Below are 9260 nucleotides of genomic sequence, written 5' to 3'. Positions count from 1 at the left end.
GGAAGGAAGGAAGGAAGGAAGGAAGGAAGGAAGGAAGGAAGGAGGGAGGGAGGGAGGGAGGGAGGGAGGGAGGAGGGAGGAAGGAAGGAGGGAGGAAGGAAGGAGAAGGGAGGAAGGAAGGAGGGAGGGAGGGAGGAGGGAGGAAGGAAGGAGAAGGAAGGAAGGAAGGAAGGAAGGAAGGAAGGAAGGAAGGAAGGAAGGAAGGAAGGAGGAAGGAAGGAAGGAAGGAAGGAAGGAAGGAGGGAGGCGGGAAGGAAGGAAGGAAGGAAGGAAGGAAGGAAGGAAGGAAGGAAGGAAGGAAGGAAGGAAGGAAGGAAGGAAGGAAGGAAGGAAGGAAGGAAGGAAGGAAGGAAGGAAGAAAGGAAAGAAGGAAGGAAGGAAGGAAGGAAAGAAGGAAGGAAGGAAGGAAGGAAGGAAGGAAGGAAGGAAGGAAGGAAGGAAGGAAGGAAGGAAGGAAGGAAGGAAGGAAGGAAGGAAGGAAGGAAGGAAGGAAGGAAGGAAGCTTAAAAGTGGCATCAACATATTTCTCACCACTGAATGGTATGCCTGCATCCACAAGTTCCTTGCATGCTGGGAAATGGCAAAGGTTTGTCTGAAAGAGCTGGGATTTCCATAACACAAGTTTTGTGGAGAATGCTCTCACATTGTCATAGGCAGCACTGATAAGCTGCCCCAGGCCTTGTAACATCTTGTTTAGTACATTCAGCTTATGTGTGATGTCAACGAGAAAAGCTAAGTTTATGAGCCATTTGTGATCACTCAACTCAGAAGCAGCATTCCCATCCTTCTCCATAAAGGCTTTCACTACTTCTCTCAACTCAAAAAATCTTTTCAGGACATTTCCTCTGCTGAGCCAACGTACCTCGGTGAAATAGAGCACATCTCCATATTCTGACTCCATTTCCTCTAAAAAAGCACGGAACCTCCTTTGCTTTAAGCCCCTGGATCTGATTTGGTCGACGCATTTCACAACAACAGACATCACATTGTCACACAGCAGGCATTTACTGCAAAAGGCCTGCTGATGGATAATGCAGTGAAGAGCAATGGCCTTCTCTATACCCTCCTCTTCAAGTATTTTTTGAACAAGTGCCACCAGTCCATTTTTCCTCCCTGTTATCCATGGCGCTCCATTGGTTATTATTCCAACAAACCTCTTCCATGGAAAACCTGCATTCTCAATGGCATCACACAGATGCCAAAATATCTCATTAGCGGTGGTCTGGCCAAGCATTGGAATTATTGTGAGCAGCTCCTCTGTCAATTCAAAATTGTAATCAACACCACGGACATAAATTGTGAGCTGTGCAGTGTCTGTTATATCTGTGCCCTCGTCAAGAGCAACTGAGTATGCATCAAAACATTTGGCTTTCTCACACAGTTGATGATAAATGTCACTTGACATGTCAGAAATGCGCTCTGCCATAGTGTTGGCAGAAAGGCTGATTTTGCTAAACTGACCTTTTTTTTTCTGGACAGATAATACTTGCAGCCTGTAACATGCATTTTTCAACAAACTCTTCTTCTGTGAATGGTTTCCCTGCCTTAGCAATCATCTCACTAACCATGTAACTAGCTTCTACTGATGCAGCATTCTCTTTGCTTGCTTTCTTGAAGAAATCTTGTTGCCTCATTAGACATGCTTTAAGACTGGCAACCCACTTGGCTCTCTCATGTCCTTAATATTTTGCATATTCTTCAGCATGTTTAGTTGAATAATGGCGTTTCAAGTTGTATTCCTTGTGCACTGCAACTTTCTCTGAGCAAATAAGACATGTGGGGATGCCCCTGTGCTCAACAAAGAAATTCTGCATCTCCCACTTTTCCTGAAATTGTCTGTGCTCGTCATCAATCTTTCTCTTCACTGCAGGCTTTGATGAAAAAAATCTAATTCTAATTTGATGATAAAATCTAATTCTGTAATAAACTTCTCTCCCTTCTCTCCCTTCTCTCCCTTAGGCCTCCGATAATGCAAGGGACAGCGGGCAGGAGCAGTGGAAATGACGTCTGCGCTAGACGCAAAGTATTCGCGATTATTCACTTACCAAATACTGCGATATTTGAAGGCCGGCTGAGGGCCACAAAATGTTGTACAGAGGGCCACAAACGGCCCACGGGCCGCGAGTTTGAGACCCCTGACATAGATAGACATGGAAATTATTATGCTGAGGAAATAAGTCAGAAAGAGAGAGATAAACACAGAAGTCTCACTCATCTATGGATTTTAAGAAGATAAAAAATATTATTGTAATAATACACAGAGACAATTAGAAATGATGGCTAGAAGGACCAGCCCATAATATGAAGTTTACCACAAAGAGTATTGAGTCCAGTTAGAGAAATAACTACACTGACAATGATAGTAAGTGAGAGAAATAGAATGCCTGTCTCGAATACAGGCAAGGGATGTGGGAGAAGGGAAATGGGGGGGAGGGGGCATTAGTGTTGGAATGTTGCACTGGTGAAGGAGGGTGTTCTTTTTTATAACTAAAACATGACTACAAACATGTTTGTAATCATGGTGCTTAAAGATATAAAAAATAAAAACAAACCAACAAAAACAGGAAAAAACTTCCAAGAACTATGGAGATGTATACTAAAAAGCTTTACCTAACAGTATTATATCTAAATGTAAAAAAGCAAAGGTAAAAGAGAAAAAAATTTTCATAGGGGTCAGAGAGATTGTAAAACAGTCAGCATACAACTGACCACAGTTCAAATCCCAGTTCTCCTGAGCATGACCAGGAGCAATCTCTGAGCACAGTGCCTGGACTGCTGAATATAACCCGAAAACAATATGTACATATATATCATTTTTGGCAGAATTAATCATATCTGGGAATTTACTAAAAGTTTAAGAATGTGAAATAATAAAAATTTTCTGCAGACTGTCATTTTAAAAATAACACCATTATGAAAATGAAATGAATCATTTCAGAATAGTCAAAATAGAAGGTTGGTATCTTGGTGTCTGAAAGCAAACGTTTTATAATATTCATTTCAATCTTTCATATCATTCATTTTAAGTTGATGAATTTTAAAACTACATTTTAATCAAAGCTGTTTCCCATTATCATAATGTCACTTTTATGCCAATGGTGCCTCCTCTGTTTCTTGCTAAATAATAGACTTTGAGAAGCCTAAAGTTGCGTTTAATTTCCAACTGCTGATATGATGTTCTTTCTGCTTCCTTCCCAGGTAAGTCGTACATTTTATTTTTAAATGATCTAGAATTGCATTGGAGAGATAATACAGTGGTTAAGACACCTGCCTTGAACACACCTGACTGGATTTTGATCCTCTCTGCATTCCATATAGTTACTTGAGCACTACCAGTAGCAATTTTTGAGCACAGATTCTGGAGTAAACCCTGAATATCTTCAGGTGTAGCCCAACAAATTAAATAAATAAGTTAAATTAAAATAATCAACTGGGTCCAGCGCGGTGGCACAAGGGGTAAGGCGTCTGCCTTGCCCACACTAGCCTCGGATGAACCATGGTTTGATCCCCCGGCATCCCGTATGGTCCCCCAAGCCAGGAGTAATTTCTGAGCGCATAGCCAGGAGTAACCCCTGAGCATCACCAGGTGTGCCTCCCAAAAAAAGTAAAGTAAAATAATTAACTAATCAAAATACCTAGAATAGAAAAGCCTCATTTTGTTTTCCTGAAATACTTTTAGCTCCTATGGATTCTATTAAGTTGTTTTTGTCTAAGAGCTGGAGCATAGCACAGCAGGTAAATGCTGTGCATCTGGTCAACTCAGATTTGGTCCCTGCACCCCAGATGGTCCCCTGAGCATCCAACAGTGATTCCTGAGTGAAAAGCCAGGAGTAACCCTAAAGCATTGCAAGGTGTGGCAAAAAAAAAGAACAAAGAAAGAAATTATAAAAGTATCTCAAACTTTCTGTTTTTGTTTATTTGTTTTGTTTGAGACTACCCCTGTCTATGCTCAGGGCTTTATCCTAGTTATGTGCTCAGGGGTCACTCCTGGCAGTGCTCAGGGGATTACATGTGGTTTGGGGGATCAAACTTGGGGGTCAAATGCATTTAAGGCAAGGACCTTAACCCCTGTACTATTTCTCTGACCCAAAATCCTGACTCTTGACGATTAATATTAACTGGTAATAATAGAGTCATATTCCACATAAATGTGTGATTTGAATAAAGGTAGTTTTAACAGAGCTTGTATCTTGCGTGAAGTTTGTTTCCTCTTCATTTTCTCTTTAGAAGGCAAATCATACTAATAAATTTAGGGAATATTGCAGGCTCAGCATCACTGCTGCCTGAGGAAATTGAATCTGCTAGGCTTATTAGTATTTGATGAGCCACTAAAGTTATTATTACTCCTGCTTTTACGTTACTGGTTGGCATTTCCAGCAGCCTGAATGATAGTTTCTATGAGTTTCATTTGACATTTTCTAGAATTTAACCTATTACTGGCATTCAATGTGACACTTTTCCAACTTCTTTTTTGTTTTTCTGTAAATCTTTCATATTCCCTAGATTCCATTATTTTCTTATTTTTGTTTGTTTGTTTGTTTGTTTTGGGGCCACACCCGGTGGTGTTCAGGGATTACTCCTGGCTGTCTGCTCAGAAATAGCTCCTGGCAGGCACGGGGGACCATGTGGGACACTGGGATTCAAACCAACCACTTTTGGTCCTGGATCGGCTGCTTGCAAAGCAAACGCCGCAGTGCTATCTTTTCGGGCCCCCAATATTTTCTTATCACAAGGTCTAAAAGGTCCTTTGGGAGAGACTGTATTTTTGTGTGAGGGGTCACACCTAGCAATGATCAGGGGTTACTTCTGGTTCTTACCCATTATACTTACCCATTACACCTTACTTATTATACAAGTTCCAGACCCTTTAATGGACTTTTTTCTTAGACATTCAACAACATGGTTTTCTATTTCTCTTAGTGCTAAAGCTTTCAGATTTTTTGTTTTTGTTTTTGTTTTTGGATCACACCCAGCTTCGCTCAGGGGTTACTCCTGGCTTTATGCTTAGAAATGGCTCCTGGTAGTTTCAGGGACCATATAAGATTCCGGGATTCGAACCATTATCCTTCTGCATGCGAGGCAAATGCCTTACCTCCATGCTATCACTCTAGCCCCAAACTTTTAGAATTTTAATGTCTATCTCTAGTTCATCAAGAATGGAATTTCTGGAGGCCGGCGCGGTGGCGCTAGAGGTAAGGTGTCTGCATTGCCAGCTCTAGCCTACAGACCGTGGTTCGATCCCCCGGCGTCCCATATGGTCCCCAAGCCAGGAGCAACTTCTGAGTGCATAGCCAGGTGTAACCCCTGGGCGTTACCGGATGTGGCCCAAAAACCAAAAAAAAAAAAAAAAAGAATTTCTGGGGGGCATAGAGATAGCACAGCAGGAGGGCATCTGCCTTGTACTCAGCCAATCCAGGACGGATGGTGGTTCAAATCCTGGCGTTTCATATGGTCCCCCATGCCTGCCAGGAGCAATTTCTGAGCACAGAGCCAGGAGTAACCCCTGAGTACAACAGAGTGTGACCCAAAAAACAAATATATATATATATATATGTTTATATACATACATTTATGAAATAAATATATATAAATTCTACATATATATAAAATTTCTCAATGAGGTCATGCTTGCTTGTATTATGTGAACAACTCAATGAAATTTATTTCAAAGAAATATGATGATACCCAAGCTTAATGGCATTTTTTTTATTATGTATAAGTTTAGCCATAGATAGCTTCATCTTCAGATTTCAGAGCCACAACCTATGATTTTCTCTTCTTTCATTGCTCTTACATGGGCACAACCCAGCAAAATTCAGTGATCAAAGATAGCAGACAAAATAAAAAGAAAAGTTTAAAACATGGAAAAAATTATTAAAATGTGATATAAAGTGGGCCCGGAGAGATAGCACAGCGGTGTTTGCCTTGCAAGCAGCCGATCCAGGACCAAAGGTCCAAAGGTGGTTGGTTCGAATTCCGGTGTCCCATATGGTCCCCTGTGCCTGCCAGGAGCTATTTCTGAGCAGACAGCCAGGAGTAACCCCTGAGCACCACCGGGTGTGACCCAAAAAATCAAAAAAAAAATGTGATATAAAGTAAGCTGATGCCAATGAAAAAATGAGACTAATGTGATTGTTGAGATGATCTTCAATTTATAAAAAAATAATGTGAAGATCATGTAGCTCTATGGTGAGAAGCTAGACAAATTTGAGTCTGACATTCCCAGACTTTCTTGGACCTGAAGGTGCAGCAGAGGGAAGTGAATATCACATCAGCTAAGGAAATTGAAGTTGGCAGTGGTCAAAACGCTATTATAATCTTCTTTCCTGTTCTTCAACTAAAGTCTTTCCAGAAAATCTAGGTCCAGCTAGTACGGGAACAGGAAGAAAAGTTCAGTGGGAAGCATGCTGTCTTTATTACTCAGAGGAGAATTGTGCTTAAGTCAATTCAGAAAAGCCTACCCCCCCCCAAAAAAATAATAATGGGCAAAAATGTCCTTGAAGCCTCACTCTGACAGTTGTGCATGATGGAATCCTGGAGGACTTGGTCTTCCCTTGTGAAATGTGGGCAAGAAAATCCATGAGAAACTACATGACAGCTGACTCATAAAGGTTCATTTGGACATAGCACAGCAAAACAAGGTGGAGCATAAAGTTGAAACGTTTGCTCACAGGCAAGGATATTAATTTTGAATTCCCAGAGTTTCAAGTGTAAAAAAAACACCTAATAAAATTGTTCCAGCAGCTGGGACACCAGCTCCTCTCACTGTCTCTGATTTTCTGTGGAACTCCCTATAATTCAGATCAGAGCAGCATTGAGAATAGGCCAGCAAATAATCTTACCCATCTACTTATCTAATCAAAAGGAGGATTTGCACCTCTTACTTTATATTAAAAAATCTAGAAAAAATATAAGCTTAGTGAGGGAGACCTATTGAAACCAATAGGTAGCAAGCTGTAATTGCAAAGGGCAAGTTATTGAAGGAAACTACGAGTAAACATAATAAATGATAATACCAAACAGCCTTGTTGGTAACTTGCAGGAAGTTTCAGTGGTTTGGAAAAAAGATCAAACCAACCACAACATTCCCTGAAGCCAAAGCTTAATCCTGAGCAAGGCTGGAACTCCACTCAACAATATAAAGGCTAAATAACAGGAGGAAGTTGCAGGAGAAAAGAATGTAGGTAGCAGAGACTGGATCATGAGATTTAAGCAAAGAAACTGTCTTTACAATGTCAAGGTACAACTTGTGGAGATGCTACTGTCAGTTTGCCATAAACTCTGCCAAGAGCACTGAGGAAGACGCTATACTAAAAGCAGATACCTACACACTTTTCATACATGTGAAAGGAAGTCACAAAGAAGTGACTTTGATCATATAGAGATCATAAAGAGATCATATAGTCTGTTTATCACAGAAGCACCCACCAGAAATCTCTAGTGGGGGGAATATTTCAGGAAAATCTAAAGATTGTGATTATATTATAAAAGGATGGAGCTGAAGTGATAACACAGAGCCTTATGGACTCTGACCTGGCTTCCATTCCTTCAGATTTTTACTGGAACTTCTCCTTTTCTCAGGTGTCCTCCCTTCATTTTTTAATGCCTCAGTTTCTCCAAAAACCTCAGAATTTGCATCTCAAAGGAATGTGGTCTTCAGGCCTTTGGGATACTTAGAGGCTAAGCAATTTCTTCTTTCTTACTTTGCATAATTTAGGGGCCACACCCAATGGTGCTCAGGGCTTACTCGTGGCTCCACATTTATGAATTACTCTTTTTTGGAGGGTGTTGGGCCACATCCAGCAGCACTCAGGAGTCACTCCTGGCTCTGCTCTGAGAAATCACACTCTACAGGCTCAGAGGACAGTATGGGAAGCCAGGGATTGAATTCAGGTCCTTCTACAGCTGTCTGCAAGGCAAATGCCTTATCACTGTGCTTTTGCTCTGGCCCCATTTTGGGGTCACACCCAGCAATGCTCATTGGTTACTCCTCGCTCTGCACTCAGAAATCACCCCAGGAGTCTCAGGGGACAATGTGAGATGCTGGGGATCCAATCACCATCTGTCCTGGGTTTGCTGCATGCAAGGCAAACACCTTACCGCTGTGCTATCTCTCTGGCCCACAGTGTAAGGATCAAGATGTTAAGGATAACATTAATTTGTACAGCTTCTAGTTTTGCATCAGCAGTATTCATATAATGCTATTCCTGAGGAAGATTCCTCAGTGTGAACTTTTGAAAAGGGGGAAATGTTAAAATATATAAAAATAGATATTAGATGGTTATAATAATTCAAATAGGTGATCTGATATAGATATGCCTGTTAAGCTTTTCTTTTTTTTTTTTTTTTTTTTTTTTTTTTTTTGGTTTTTGGGCCACACCCTGTGACGCTCAGGGGTTACTCCTGGCTATGCGCTCAGAAGTTGCCCCTGGCTTGGGGGACCATATGGGACACCGGGGGATTGAACCGCGGTCCGTCCAAAGCTAGCGCAGGCAAGGCAGGCACCTTACCTTTAGCGCCACCGCCCGGCCCTGTTAAGCTTTTCTCCACTCCCACCTTGATCCTCTTAATCTGAAATTTCACCTTGAGACATCAAAGGCCTACTACCCTGGTAACCATTAGCTAACGCCCTTCCTAAGAGGAACTTGACATATTTGGACAAAAGAATGGACTTTTGCTCACTCCTCCTAAGGTTCTCTCTCGCCTTATTTTAAAAAGGACAAACATCTGATTGGACATTGTGTTTGAACCTGGACTAGGGATTGGTACATTCTACAATTTCCATATCAACCCTCCTCCTAAAGTTTCTTAACCCTATAAAAGACACCTCCCCGGGCCTGGAGAGATAGCACAGCGCGTTTGCCTTGCAAGCAGCCGATTCAGGACCAAAGGTGGTTGGTTCAAATCCCGGTATCCCATATGCTTCCCCATGCCTGCCAGGAGCTATTTCTGAGCAGACAGCCAGGAGTAACCCCTGAGCATCGCTGGGTGTGGCCCAAAAACCAAAAAAAAAAAAAAAAAAAAAGACACCTCTCTAAATTGCCTGGGGCTTCCGGTTTTTAGAGCTGGCACCCCAGCTAGCTGGAATCAATAAACCTGTTTTTGCTGATTGCATTTTTTGAAGATTCATGGTCTTTATTTGAGGTGGTGGGCTCTCATGGACCCTTAATAAAAGGAATCACTCTCAATGGAGATAGGGGACCAAATAGGGTGCCAGGATCAAACCTGGGTCAGCCAACTGCAAGTCACGCACCTTACCC

General features: G+C 41.7%; 1 pseudogene; it reads left to right on the top strand.

Annotated features, from left to right (window-relative positions):
* The first annotated feature begins 5156 nt into the window (after positions 1–5156).
* Positions 5157–6714, top strand: LOC126011622 (40S ribosomal protein S7-like; annotated as a pseudogene).
* Positions 6715–9260: the final 2546 nt, after the last annotated feature.

Source organism: Suncus etruscus, chromosome 6 (assembly GCF_024139225.1).
Source record: "Suncus etruscus isolate mSunEtr1 chromosome 6, mSunEtr1.pri.cur, whole genome shotgun sequence".
Lineage (NCBI taxonomy): Eukaryota > Metazoa > Chordata > Mammalia > Eulipotyphla > Soricidae > Suncus > Suncus etruscus.
The sequence above is the reverse complement of the archived record's forward strand: the minus strand, read 5'-3'. Positions and strand labels throughout refer to the sequence as shown.